Source organism: Trichosurus vulpecula, chromosome 6 (genome assembly GCF_011100635.1).
Source record: "Trichosurus vulpecula isolate mTriVul1 chromosome 6, mTriVul1.pri, whole genome shotgun sequence".
Taxonomy (NCBI): domain Eukaryota; kingdom Metazoa; phylum Chordata; class Mammalia; order Diprotodontia; family Phalangeridae; genus Trichosurus; species Trichosurus vulpecula.
Window position 1 is genome coordinate 283,027,670 of NC_050578.1, and position 14,585 is coordinate 283,042,254.

Consider the following 14,585-nt stretch of genomic DNA (forward strand, 5'->3'; position numbering starts at 1 on the left):
AGGTTTGGTCTAGTACTGAGTGGGCAAGGCTCACACACTAAGGGTCAGAAGCCCTGGGCAGATCGCTTTTCCTCTCCAGGCCCCTTGTAGGGGCTGTACAGATCCAGAATAAGGCTTCCCAGCCTGTGGGCGCCTATTCAGAAGGGTCTGTACATTCACGCTAAGCATCGCTACCTCATGTCTTGTCCAGTGGAGGTTCAAACTCTTCATTAGCTCTCCTGCATTTGGGGTCTACAGTGGCTTTGCAAAAGCTGGGGAGGGAAAGGGCTAGGATTGACCTCTAGAGGGTCAGCTGGGACTTGGGACAAGGAAGAGCAATACATGTGGATTTGAAGGGGCTGGCGGCTGGAAGGCAGAGCAGAGGCCTAAACCTGGCCCGACAGGCCCATAGCAGTGCCCAGGGTGGCCAGAGCAAGATTCAAATGCACTTGGCCAATCTTTAACACAAAAAATAAAAATACAGTAAAACATAGATATTATTACATTGGAAGAGTGAGTCTGCATGCAGCCTGCCAGGGTGGGGTTGGCGGCAATGGGGCCCTCTAGGAACAAACTGGCCGTAAGGACTCTCACTGGGCCATGGCTTACCATCCCTACGGAGGTCTCCAGCTTCCACTCTGGGGATGCCTAAGACTGAAAGTGTATCACTTTCCTTCCCCTGCCTTTGTGGTCATCTGACTGAATAAAGTTGATGGCCCATTGACGATGAGGAACTTGGAGAGCTGGGGTGGGCAGCCCCTCCCCACCCTGCACACTTCCTTCCTGGAACCAAAGACCATCCTCCCTCCAGTGAGGAGGGGTCCTCTCCTTGGACACCCAGTTTCATGGAGAGAGAAGAGCCCGCTGGGCCACCCAAGTAATGTTGACTTCAGTTTCCCCACCTGTAAAGGAGGTACATCTCGTGCTCCAGCACTGCCTGTAGATGAGCCTCTGGGAAGGAAGAAGAAGAGAGGAAGGAGGTGCTGCCCTGGCTTTCCTCCCCTGGGCCACCCCCACCTCTTACTTGCCAGGCAGTCAGGCAGGCACCTCCTATGTGCCAAGCACCGTGATAAGCATTGGGCGTATAAAGAGACAAAAAGTCTGCCCTCAAGAAGCTCACAGTGTAATAGGGGGGACAACATACAAGCAAGCAGGTACGATCAGGCTGTATATAGAATAAATAGGAAGTCAATGAGGAAAGGCCCCGGGGGTAAGAAGGCTTGCTGTGGAGGGATTTTAATGGAGGCGGCAGTGTAAGGCAGATGAAGACTGGAAGGGGAGGAGGCGGGGCCTGCTTATGTGGGGCTCTGAATGCCAGACAGTTTGGGTTTGCTCCCAGAGGTCATAGGGAGCTTTGGAATATACTGAGAGTGAATATACTGTTTGGCAGCTGAGTGGAGGACAGACTGGAGTGGGCCCCTAGTACAGTGGTCTGGGTGTCAGATGACAAGGGCCTACAGGGGGGTGGGGGACAAGGGGAACTGCATCAGAGGAGACACAGACACGTGGGGAGACCTTGGCTCCAGATCCAGTGTGGATGGAGCTGAGGATGCTGCCCCTAGGTGACAGGGAGCATGCAGTGTCCTGGCGGGGCTGGGCAGTGAGGAGACAGAGGCCTGGGGAGGGAAGATCATGAATTCAATGGTGGATAGGCCAACATCCCACTTGAGATGTCCAGGAGGAAGTGGGAACTAGGAGCCTGGGAGGTCAGGAGAGACGTTAGGGCTGGACATGTAGCTCAGAGAGCCATTGATGGAAAGCTGATCCTTGAATTCACTCCCCAAGTGAAATTGTGAGGAGAGAGGAGAGGGCCCAGGACAGAGCCTGAGGGACCCCAAAGGTTGTGTGGGATCTGAAGGAGGCTCCAGCCAAGGAGATGGAGAAGGAACGGCCAGAGAGGGAGGAGGAGAACCAGGAGAGAATGTCCTGAAAACCCAGAGGGAAGAGGGGATCCAGGAAAGGCATGGCCACCGTGTCCCAGGCCACAGGGGTCAAGGACAACAAGCACTGAGGAGAGACCACTAGATGTGGTCACAGAATAATGGAGTCAGAGAGGGGAGGGAATAGTTGAAGGAAGTACAGATACCTCACAAAGCTGAGGTGAAAAGCCCCGGGACATGCCCAGGTACAAGGGGAGTCAGGGGCTGAGCCAGGCTGCAATCCCTAGCAGCTGTGGGGGCCTGAGGGAGCAGGCAACCTTGTGGCAGGGAACACTGCCCCAGAAACCATGAGCTGAGCTGGGCTGGGTAGGGCTGGGCTAGGCTGGGCAGGGCAGGGCTGGGTTGGGCTGGGCTGGGCCAGGTTGGGGTAGACACTAAGTTGGGCTGGGCTAGGTAGGGCTGGGCTGGGTTGGGCTGGGCTGGGCTGGGCTGGGTTAGACCCTAGGTTGAGCTGGACTGGACCCTGGGCTGGACTAGGCCAGGGCAGCTTGCGGGGGAGGGGGGGGGGCATGTGCTGTAGCTTGGCTGCTCCATTTCGTCAGAGAACATCTATTTATAGCCTTGGCAGCGCCTCAGAGTCAGTGAAGGCCATACCTCCTCTCTGGCAGCTTGGGTCACATACACAGACACACTCACAGATCACAAGGGCACGTGCAGATTCCTAGGCAAATGTTACACAATCAAGAAGCATTTGTGAATCACCTACTCTGCGCCGTGTACTGTGGACACAGAGACAGAAAGGAATGTCCTTAGCCTCCAGAAGCTCCCTCTCTATCGGGGAGGCTGTGGAGTCTCCCCTCCCTCCCGGCAGGTCGATACAAAGGCATTTCACTGTGGGGGGGGGGGAGATGGTCACAGAGAGGACCCTTCCAGAAGAGCTGCACATCCTGTCGGCCTGGCCTTCCAGCCTTGTGCCTTGGGTCCCCCAGGCCAGAGGCCCCTTGCCTCTCTCAGATTCTCCTGTATTTATTGGCTCACCCAGTGGGAGCTCCCCAAGGGCAGGGCTGCGGACAGAGGGGATGCCTGATAAGCAGGGAAGCTCCTGAGTCTCTGGCCATGTCCAACTTTGGTCTTCACAAAGCTCTTCACAAAGATCGCAGGCTTCCTTCTAGACCCAACGGAGGACTGTCAGGCAGAAGTGGCCACAGCCAATCAGTCAACAAACACCTAGTGATAATATATTGACGATGGGTGTGCCAGGCAGCATGAGGCGCATTTGTGGCCAGTCAGTGATGGTGTGATGTCACTGCAGAAGACATTTCCAGGGACATGCCTGGGCATGTCTGCCAGCCTCTTTGCTCTTCAGTTTTATCAGTGACCTGACCAAAGGTAGAGGTGTCACATGGACACCCTGGACGACAAAGTCGGGATCCCTCAAGGTCTCAGCAGGCCAGAATGATGGGCTATGCTGAGCAAGAGGACACTTAATGGGGAAAATGTCAAGTCTTACACTTGGGCTCAAAGATTCAATTTCACAAGTACATGATGGGGACTGTTACAATCTCCTCTGAGGGTCCTTGTCCACCAAGGACTTGTCTCGGCACGCAATGAATGAGGCGGGAGTCAAGTTGGAAGTAACTCCAATTTATTGGGAGAAATTATCCATTTTTATAGGGTCTGCATAAGCAAGTGGCCAATGAGTGTGATGACGACGGCATGGGAAAGATCAGAAATGTTTCAGTGTGGGCACGGGAATAATCGGGAATGTGGCACTATCGGATCTGCAAGGGCATGGGAAGGACCAGGACTGTTGCAAGGCGGTATCTGTAGGGGTATGGGAACGAGGGGGGATGTTGCACTACAGTATCTATGAAGGGATGGGAATGCTCGGGCATGTTGCGAGATGGTGTCAGAGCTACGTGAGCTACGTGAGACACGAGGCAGGATGTCCCCGTAAAGTATCAAAGATGTTCCAGTAAGTAAAGCGACAAAGCACTGCGTTAGGCAAGGGTTCAAGAGCATGAGGTAATGGCCATCTGGGACTCTCCTTCTGGGCTTGTGTGTCCCTCGTGGACAGGCTCTGCCTGCATGTGTAGGACGACTACAGGGGCTTCCCAAGGGCGGAGGCCCTTCCTCCGGGTGCCTGCTGTTCCACTCCTACTAAGCCTGTCTTGTTTACCCAGGAAACAGGCCAAGTGCTAGTGGTCCCAACAACCCCGGGGTCAGCACCAACCCCTTATAGGGACATGTGGCTAGATGTCAGTTCATCTGAAAAAGAGCCAGAGATCTAGGTGGGCCACAAGCTCAGTATGTCATCTGTGGGATGTAGCAGCCAAGAGGGGTCTCATTAAGGGGGCCAAGGGTCCAGAACTAGGGAGGTGATAGTCTCTCTGTCCTCTGCCATAGTCAGACTGGTGTGCAGGAGAACAGAGGTGATATCTTGTGAGGACTAGGGAAAGGGGCCCTTGGGGATGATGTCTCAGCTAACACTAGCCTCTTCAGCCTGGCCTTTAGGGCCTCTTTTCATCTGCCACCACCTCAGTCTTTTTGGTGGTGGGTTTTTAGGTGTATGTGAAGGGTTCTCTTGGGGAAGGGACCGAGCCACAGGGTCAGATAGGACAGAGCTAAGAGTACTGGGTAGCAATCCTCGGGCCACAGTTCTGGGCTTGACATAAGAAGGAACGTTCTAACAATCAGCTGGTGCTCCCTGGGTCTAAGGTAGTGACACTGAGGCTGCTGTACCTGGACCCAGGGCCCCCTTGTGGAAACTCAGGAAAGGCTTCCCACAGGAGGCTAGACTCTGGGACCCCCAAGTGACTCCCTGGCAGTCACTGACAGTGCCCTTCCCAGCCAAGGAGACCCAGCCCTGAGGCCTGAGCTCAGCCATGACTTCTCAGGGAGGCTGGAACTTGAGGTGGTGGAGATGCCAGCCCAGAGACAGATAGCATGTCTCTGTCCCCAGGCAAACAGCACCAGCTGGCCCCACATCCAGTAACAGCATCATTTATTAGTGGGAGAGAGAGCCCAGGCCCCCCACCTGTGGCCTTCCCTCCACAGGCACCACTGGGGACTCCCTAGCAGGGGTTGAAGCCATGTAGGCTGGTACCTCCTGATGGCAGGCTCCTCCACACAGGCTGGCTAAGGCGTGGGCCTCCCTCCACCTTTGGGATGCTCTCCTACTCCCTGGCCCAGGGGGGCCATGGCCTCACTCCTGTCCTAGGTGGAGGAGGTGGGCTGCAGGATCAGACTGAAGCTGTGGGCACAGGGCACCCGGAGGTCAGGAAAGCCCAGGGCTAGAAGGTGCCTTGGAGGTCAGTCAGTCCAGAGCCCCCATCTTACCAATGGGGAAACTGAGAGAAAGACCAGAGAAGGACTCAGCAATTGATTAATTGGTACATAACTTAGAAGCTCTTGTCCCATGTCCCACAGCTAATAACGAAGTGAAGGGGGATGGGATGGGAATGGGGTGGGGGAGATTCAAACCCAGATTTGATTTCACAACCTGAGTCCATATCTGACACCATTCTTTCTGCTTGGGACCATAGATGTCTCAGGATCGTGAGATGTAGAGATGGGGAGAGAGGTGGCATCCAGTCTGACCTGTTCATTTCAATGTTGAGGAAACAGGCCCAGGGAGGACAGGAGGTTTGTCTGTGGGTGGCCAGCTGGCAAACAGCTCAGCCTCGCCTGGATCCCAGGCTCCCAAGGCCCCCACCAGGAGGCTGGTCCCACCCAGGGTATGGCCTGCAGGGGTATCTTGTGAACTAACCTACCCTAGGCTGGCCTAGGGCCTTTCCCATCCTCTCATCGTCCTCTCAAATCCACTCTCTCTAACTTCTCCCTGGAAATATTCTTGACAAGATGTGAAGAGAGAATCAGCCCGGCTGCTGGTCCTATGGCCCGGCCAGGGCCCCGAGAGCTTTGGGACAATTGGCCAGACAACGTCCCTGGCTGGGGCCCTTAGTAGAAACCTGACCTAGCTAATGTGTGCCCCACCAAACCCTCAGTGGCTAACATGCTTCTCTCCTGCCTCTGCCCACCATGTGCCCAAGGAGTGAAACCTTGTGACCGATGGAGAAGAAAGAGGCTCCCCCTGGTCCTGCTGGGAATGATCTGACCAGGGGATGCTCAGGTGTGAAGCCTCACTGTCAGAAGAAGGCTGCAGGGCCCAGGAGGAATTGGGAAGTTGGGGGTAGGGTGGGAGGAAGGCAAAGACCCTCTCCCATCTTTCTTCCCTTCCAAGCATCTGGCTGGCCGCCTGGGGCTGGAGGAGGGGTGGCAGCTCTACAGAGAGACAGTTCCCCAGGGTTCCCTCATCCTCCAAGGGCTGAACATAGTAAGGCTTCCTCTCCAGAGGCCTCTAGCCTTCAGTTATACTCAGAGCACAACCCTGCCCTGCCCTCCCTCTGAGCTCGACAGCAAGGCCCTTCATAGGGCTCTGGGACCGCCATCTCAGGTGAGGAACTCTCAGGCAGTGGGGCAGGGAGACCCAAGCAGAGAGCCACACAGGCAGCAGTTTAGAGCTAGAAGGCCTTTGTCTGACTCTCCTGTCTTACAGATGGGGAAACTGAGCCCCAGGGAAAAGAGGTTCAGTTAGCAAGCTGCCTGGCCCCTGGTAGGTGCTAAATACGTGCCTGTAACATTGCATTGGACTGGATCCCCTTACCCAGGATCCCACAGGAAGGAAATGATGGAGCTGGGTCCTTCCTCTCCACACCCAAGGCTCATCCTAAGCTTTTCATTCTACAAATCAGGACTCTGAAGGTCATCCCTTGGTCATTGAAGCACCTCCCTACTTTTAAGTCCCAACTTAGCAACTCTTTCCTTCCAAGCCTTCCCCAGCAGCCCAGCAGAGCAGGAACAGTGGCAGATTCAGACAGACAGACAGATGAATGGACAGACAGATAGACAGATGGACAGATAGACAGAAGGAGAAGCAGGCAGATGGACAGACAGACAAGCAGACAGACAGATGGACAGATAGACAGATGGACAAGCAGACAGATGGACAGACAGACAAGCAGACAGATGGACAAGCAGACAGATGGACAGACAGATGGACAAGCAGACAGATGGACAGACAGACAGATGGACAAGCAGACAGATGGACAGATGGATGGACGGACAGACGGACGGACAGACAGATGGACAGACATGGATGGACAGATAGATAAAGAGACAGACAGAGCAGCAGATGGATGGACAGACAGATGGACAAGTATACAGATGGACAGATGGACGGACAGACAGGTGGACAAGCAGACAGATGGACAGACGGATGGACGGACAGACAGATGGACAGACAGATGGACAAACAGGCAGATGGATGGACAGATAGATAAACAGAGAGATGGACAAGCAGACAGATGGACAGACAGACAGATGGACGAGCAGACAGATGGACAGATAGATAGACAGATGGACAAGCAGACAAACGGACAGACAGAAGGACGGACAAGCAGACAGATGGACAGACAAGCAGACAGATGGACAGACAGACAGATGGACAAGTATACAGATGGACAGACGGACGGACAGACAGGTGGACAAGCAGACAGATGGATAGACGGACGGACGGACAGACGGACGGACAGACAGGTGTATGTAGGAGAGCTAGAGAGGGAGACCCAGAGAGGCCTAGGACTCCTAGGAAGCCTTCAGGTGGGCAGGCACCAAATGCCAGGGTCAAATCCTAGCTCTGGCACTGGAGCCCTAAGCTGAGCCCTAAGACTGCTTCCTCAGTCCAGCCCCTTGTACACAATAGATGCGTCTCTGCTCCAGTCTCTAACGATGAGGGGGCCCTTCTCCTTGCCAAGGCAAAGCCAGCCCTCTGCAGGTAGCCTCAATGCCATGCCAGCCCACCTTCTCCAGCAGATTGCCCTTTCTGTCATGCCCACTCTCTCTCTAAACTTCATTTTCTCCCTCTCTCCAATCTACAAACACTCCCATGTCTACCTCGGCCTTAAAAAGACCCTCACCGATCCTCTTGGCCCTGCTGGCTGTCATCTGACATCTCCTTAATAAATGTGTGTGGCGGTACACATTCATGTGCCCTCTAAGAGACCCCAAACCCATCAACCCAGAGAGGGGCAGGGTTTCAGAGACATCACATGTACACATGTCACACACCCACACCCACACCCACACACACAGCTCTTGGAGGTGGGAGCTGCCTCTGGCTCCTCATGGGAAAGCTGGGCACTTCAGGGAAAGGCATGTGAGAGGTCAGGGAGGGCACTCACATAGCCTCAGTGCCGGAGGCTGGCATCCTGGGGCCTAGGCTGGAAGTCCTTCCTCCCTCAGTGGGTGGGGCATCCTCTGCTGGAGAAGATGATCTCATGCCAGGAAGAATGAAAACACATGCCAAGCTGAGACCTCAGCAGCATGCCAGGCTGCCCCCGCCCTAGTGTCATGCCTTTCATCTTCAAAGCTCAGCCCCCAAGGGCACAGTGATGGCATGGGGAGACTCCCAACCTGGGCCCACCTGAGCCAAGGAGTCTCCAGCCCTGGCTTCTCTCCCTGAGCTGGGGCTCCTGGGGCCTGGAGCTGGGAGTTCTTTGTTCTCTGGGCCTGTTTCTCCTTCTGTGTGGGCCCCTGCCCCCTCTGCCAGGATGGAGCTGCCCCATTCAGCTCTCCCCAGCTAGGTCAGGGGGTGAGGGGGAGGGGATGCACACCTGCTGGACTTCTATATGATGGGGGATTCAGGGCAGTGAGGCAGGGAGGTTCTGGGTCAGACCAGCACCCATCTAATCCAGCCCTTCCTCCCTCTGGGCTTCCTCAGCTTCTTTATTTGTAATTTGGGCTAGATGGTCTCCTTCCAACTCCATCCCTGTGTGACCAAGATCCCAGTGGGTGGGAGAGGTGGGAGGCAGAAGGCCAGCTGACAGGTGTGGGGCTCAGGCCTGGCATGGAGGGATGCCATGGGGTGCCCCTAACAGATGTGGGCAGCCTCCTGGCATGATCCAGAGTCCAGAGCCCCTGCAGCTAGCTGCTGGGGAAACTGAGGAAGCCCAAAGAGGGAAGGGGCTTCCCCAAGGCCACGTAGCTAGGGAGCTCCCTAGAGCTAAAATGTGAGGGTGAGGGCTGATTCCCCCCAAGCTGGGCCAGGGCCAAAGAAAGGACAACTCTGCAGCGCCACCTGCTGGCAGCTGTGGGACAGTACCCGCTCTGGGGGTCTGCTGTATTCCAGTGGTCCCAGGGATGCCTCCATCCACATCTGCATCCTGGCCCTGGAGGGGAAAGGGGCACCAACTTCTCAAGTGGGTCATACGCGCCAAGGCGGCTGCTCAGAGCTGCCCGGAGCCCCAGTCAGCAGGCTTCCACATCCCCTTGGAAAGATTCTTGTGTGTCAGGGCCAGAGGAGCCTGGAATGCCCGGCTGAGCTCAGGCAGCAGGCAAGCTGGGAAAACCTTCCCTGGGTCCCTGAGAATCTGGACCCAGTTGGGGAGGAGGGTTGTGTGGAAATACAGATGTAAAGAAGCCCTCTAGGCTTGGGCCCAGGACCCCTAGGAGAATGCCAGGAGGGTCCTGTTCATTGGAGAGATTGGGGAAACTGAGGCCTACAGCAGGTCAAGCAAACTCTTTGCTTCCTCTGCAACACAAGAAAATTGGTGATGCAGTCCCCAGGCCTTGAGTCTGCACTCGTTCCCCTTCTGCTCTCAAGCTCATGTCCACACATGTCTGTGCCCACATGTATACACACAGGCAGGCAAGCAAGCAGTCAGCCATTCTGACTCCCCAGGCCCATGGCTCACCCCTCTGTGCACCACTCCATCCCAATCATCTCTGGGCTGGGAGGAATCCTCAGGATGCTCCCCGTGCCCCTCCCCCACCTCCCCAGGGTCCCCTATCCCATCCCATCCTCATCCCTCACCCTTCCCCACCCCGCAGGGTTTCCCTCACCCCCTCCCCACCTCCCCAGGACCCCCCCCATCCCATCCTCATCCCCTCACCCCCCACCTCCATGGCTCTCTCCCCCACCCCCTCCCTCACCTCCCCAGGGTCTGCCCCACCCCCTCCCCACCCTCCAGGGGCTCCCCATTTCATCCCCAACCCCACCCCACTCCCATAGCTGTCTACCCCATCCCTTTCCCACCTCCCCAGGGTCCCCCCATCCCCTCCCCCTCTCCCACCTCCTCCCCCACCTTCCTAGGCTCTCCTCCACCTCCCCAGGCTCTCCCTATCCCATGCCCATCTCCCCTCTCCCCTCCCCCCATGGCTGTTTCCTAATCAGCACATGGGATTGTGGGCTTCTTGTGAGTTGTGGGAAAAAGGGGGTGCCTGGGCAGGCTGGCTGACTCACTCAGCCTGGGGCCTACAGGGAGATCAGAAGAGATACTCAGCGACTGTCTGGGCTTTGGGAGATGCCAGGTACAGTCTGACTCTGAGGCCCAGAAATCGAATGGGCCCTGCTTGCCTTCACCTCCTCTCACCAGCTTGCATAAAGTTAGCTGAGCCTGCCCCTGGAAGAGGGAAGAAGATCACCAGGCTGAGGGGCCAACCTGGCTCCCCCACATTCTAGCTACGTGACCCCTTTGGAAACTCAGTTTCCTTATCTGTCCAATGGGGTAATAAGCCTTATAGTCTCTGCCTTGCAGGGGTGCTGGGAAGAAAAGAACCCTAAGTCACTGCATTAAAACAAGTCCTTTTCTGCTCGCCCTCAACTGGGTGGGGTGACATGAATGGCCAGGGCAGGCCAGGGGAACCTGGGAAGGGAGAAAGAGGCCAGGCCCAGGGGGATGGGAGTGAGGACCAGAGCCTGCCTGGGAGGGGGGCCATGTGCAGGGCAGTCCTTTTGACCGTGGGAGAGGCCCTGGGGCCCGTGGCCCCCTGTTCATCCACCTCCTCCCCAGATCTTGGCCAGACATTCCAGGAATGAAGCTGTAGGAGGCTGTTTACCCACTCGGCCATGTGGGAGGCCAGTTCAGTGCCTGGGATCTGGGAGAGTCAGGTCGGGTTTAGCCCCCTCCCCCCAGCCTGGCCCCCAGGGATGTCCTGGTAGGAAACTCACTTCCCCGAGGAGGTCTAGGTTCTTCCTCGAGGCCCTGGGTGCCCAGGGGAGCCCAGGGCTGAAGTGGTTTGGGCAGACCGCCTAGGCCTGAAGTGTAGCAGTGCATGCTTCCTGTTGGTTTTCAGGCTAGCGCCAATACAAAGCCTTGCCATGGGAGGAAGGGGGATGAGGCGCCCCACTGAGAGCCCCTTTGGGGTCCTTCTGCTCTCTGCTCAGCTATGTTTGCCCAGAAGGCCTCCAGCCTGCCTCTTTGGCCATCAAGTTTGGAGCAGGGATTGCCAAGGGCCTAGCTGGTGCCTCTGTAGCCAGGCAGGGTTTGGTGGGTATGCACACCCATCCCAGCAATGCTGTGCAGGGGCTCAGCACCTGTTTCCTCCCCTAGGCAAAGGACCCAGAAGCCAGGGCCCTTGTCCCTAGTGTGCTAACAGAACTCTCCCTGAGGCTGACTTTGTACCTTTCCTCCATTATCTTTCTCTCTCTCTCACCCCATTTCTCATTTGGCTCCTTCCTGAGGTTTTTGGGCCCAGACCTCAGGATGTCCTTCCTTGCTGCTATCCACACCCCTAATCCCCATCATCCCCCACCTCCATTACCACCACCCACAGCCTCCAAACCTAGCAGGTGCAACTCCCAGTGACAGTGAACGCCTCCCTGGCCTAGTGACCCACCACGGCCAACACTAGGGATGGGATTTGGGCTCTTCCCATGGCCAGTTCTCAGCACTTGGCTGCCTTTCTGAGCCAGGATGATTCCTGCAAGGAAGGAAAGGGTGAGTTAGCTAAGGAGGTCATGTGGTTGTATAGAGGGCTCACTGACCAAGGGCAAGTGACTAGCCAGCATGGCACTGCCCTGGAAGAATGGTGCCAGCCGTTCTAAAGCTAAGGAAAGTAGAATGTTAAGAACCCCAAATAGTTTGGGAACAAGAGGTAAAACAAAAAGGGACTGGAACCCTGTTCAGGATGGGCACCTCAATGGCCCACAATGGTCAGCCACTCCACTCCTACCTCAAATAGGCTTTCCCTGCCCTGTACCTGATCAGGAATGACCCACATCGGACCAAAGAGGCTTTCTGCCAGCTGGGCCATGAGGGGTGGTCAGCTTCTCTGCCATAGCATTTCTACCAGGGCAGAGATGGGGCTGGAGTCTGTTCTGGTGGAGGCAGAGCCAAGGCTGATGCAGGCACCATCTGGAAGAATTCCTTGGCCAAGGAGAGTGTTGTTTGGAGCAGGAAGGATGGAATGATGAGGGCTGACTGGGAGGGGAAGCCTGAGATGAGGAGGAGATGGGAGAATGCCAGAACTTAGCTGCCCTGTCTAGGTTCTAGTCAAGAGGCCCAGGGGAACCCCACCCTGGGGGATGCATGATGATCAGCTGAGGCTGTTGACTGGCAGATGTAGAGATCACCAGATCCCATGGTACTCAGGGGCAATCAATTTCAAAAAAGCATTTAATTCAGTTGAGCAAAGGTTCCCTTGAAGACATCTCCCAAAGCTTACATCTGAAGCATAGGAGACCTCAGGACATCTCATCATTCCACAGAAACCACTCTCTCCAAAGTTACCTTGGTCTAGGGGTGGGGAGCCTTTGGCCTCAAGGCCCTCTAGGTCCTCAAGTGAAGCTATTTGATTGCAGTGGCCTCAAGGCTGCAGGTCCCCCACCCCTGCCGGTCTCTTCATGACAAAATTGAATGACCTTTTCTCATTTCTCACCCTCCTTGACCTCTCTTCTGCCTTGACACTGTCAATCGCACCAGTACTTTCTCCTTTCTAGGTTCTTTTGGGTCAGCTGCACCAGGCCTGGAGTCAGGAAGACCAGAGTCCAAATCTGGCTTCAGACATTTCCTAGTTGTATGACCCTCCACTGTTGTCTACCTCAGTTTCCCCAACTCTGAAATGGGGATCCTAATAGCACTCACTTCCCAGGGTGAGTCTCAAAGGAGAGAAATCCTCACTGTAAAGTCCTTAGCCCATGCTTATTTGTTGCCTCGGCCCCCATCCCCTTCCCTGCACTGACACAGCCATTGCCTAGTTTGGGTCCTCACTAACTCTCTCCTGAATTTTGTGAGAGCTTTCTAGCTTGACTTTCTGCCTCAGGCAGCCTCCATTCAGCCTCCAAAGGGCTGTTCTAACAGTGTAGGTCTGACCAGGTCACTCCCTTAATCAATAAACCCCAGGGGCTGCCCATCATCTCCAGGACTGAATATTAAATCCTCTGTTTGCCATCCATAGCTCTTTGCAATTGCACCCCCTCCTACCTTCCTAAGCCCTTAAAGGCCTTTCCTCTGTGTCTCTTCAAACCAAGACCAGTCCAGGGACTCCTGCTCAGGTCCCTTCCAGCTGTGATATCAGCAACTCTTTCCTCCTCCTCCCCTTCTCCCCCTTTGTTTCTCTGTCTTTCTGCACCATCTGGGGAATCTGGGGACCCAGGCCCCCAGTGTGGCAGCATTTACCTGTACAGAATGGTATTGTGTAAGGGGAGCTGCCAGCTGAATCTCAGGCGACTCCATATGAAAGTGCCCAGCCCTTCCAAGGGTCCTGGGGTGATGGGGGCTCTATTCCTGCTTCCTCCCAAGCCCAGGGATAAATTTTGAAACTTTGGTCCTTGGTGCCTAGAGAACTGAATGGACATAGGGACAGGAGCCCCAGGAGCCAGAGTAAGAGGGCACGTTCCCCTGGGTTTCCTAGAGTCACATAGGGCTTGAGTCCTCACCTCTCCACCTGAGACAAGGGCCCCCAGTGCCGATGGGCTCCACTTCCTCTGCACCTGCCAACCTTGGCCAGCCTTCAGACTTGGGTCTCATGGCCTTCCATAGAGAAGCCTTCCCTGATTTCTCCTCCCAGGGTGGCCTGGCCAGCTCTCTCGTGCTCTTCAAGCTTCAGGGCTAGGAGGAAAGCTGAGTTCCCTTCTTTCTTGGCCATTTTCCAGGTTGTAGGAGCTGGTTGAGGGAGTTGGAGGTGGGGGCACCGAACCAATTGCTTTAGCCCTGCCTGGACACTCCAGGCCAGGCTGCACACACACGCACTCTCACAAACACACATTCATTAACGAGGAGATAGACAGATTCATAGATGCTAAAATGGAAAGGTTGTAATATTCTGAGGCTCCTCCACACCCAAAAGACCCTGGGTAGGGAAGGGATATGAGCCTCATCAGCACCGACTTGAGTCACCTGCCCACTCTGTGCCTGTTTCTTCATCTGCAAAATAAGGGTGGCCATACTAAGTGACAGATCCATGGTGCTTTTAGAATTGCAGAGCAATAGATCCATATTATCTCATGTGATCCTCAAAACAACCTCCTGGAGTGGGGCCACAAGTATCGTCCCTGTTTTACAGATGACAAAACAGAGTCCCGTAGCTTTGTAATGACATATCCTAGAAGTGGGATTTGAATACAGGGAGCACCTAATTACAGCACAACACCTGTTTCCCTGCATTGCAATGACTCCCATGAGGAGTTTGCTGTAGAGCAGGGGATCTGACCTTTTCTGTGTCGTGGACCCCTTTTCAGAGTGAAGCTTTTAAGTGTGCAAAATAAAATGAAAAGAGAACCCATTATACCGACACAGCAGCAAGAGACAAAACAGATTCACGGATTCCAACTTCAGGACCCTGGTGAGTGGCCACCTCCAGAGATCCCTTCCATTCTGAGGCTGGGTAGCCTTATTCAACTTAGTGCCTGCCTATTAACTTACTTATTTATTATGAGTAAATTCA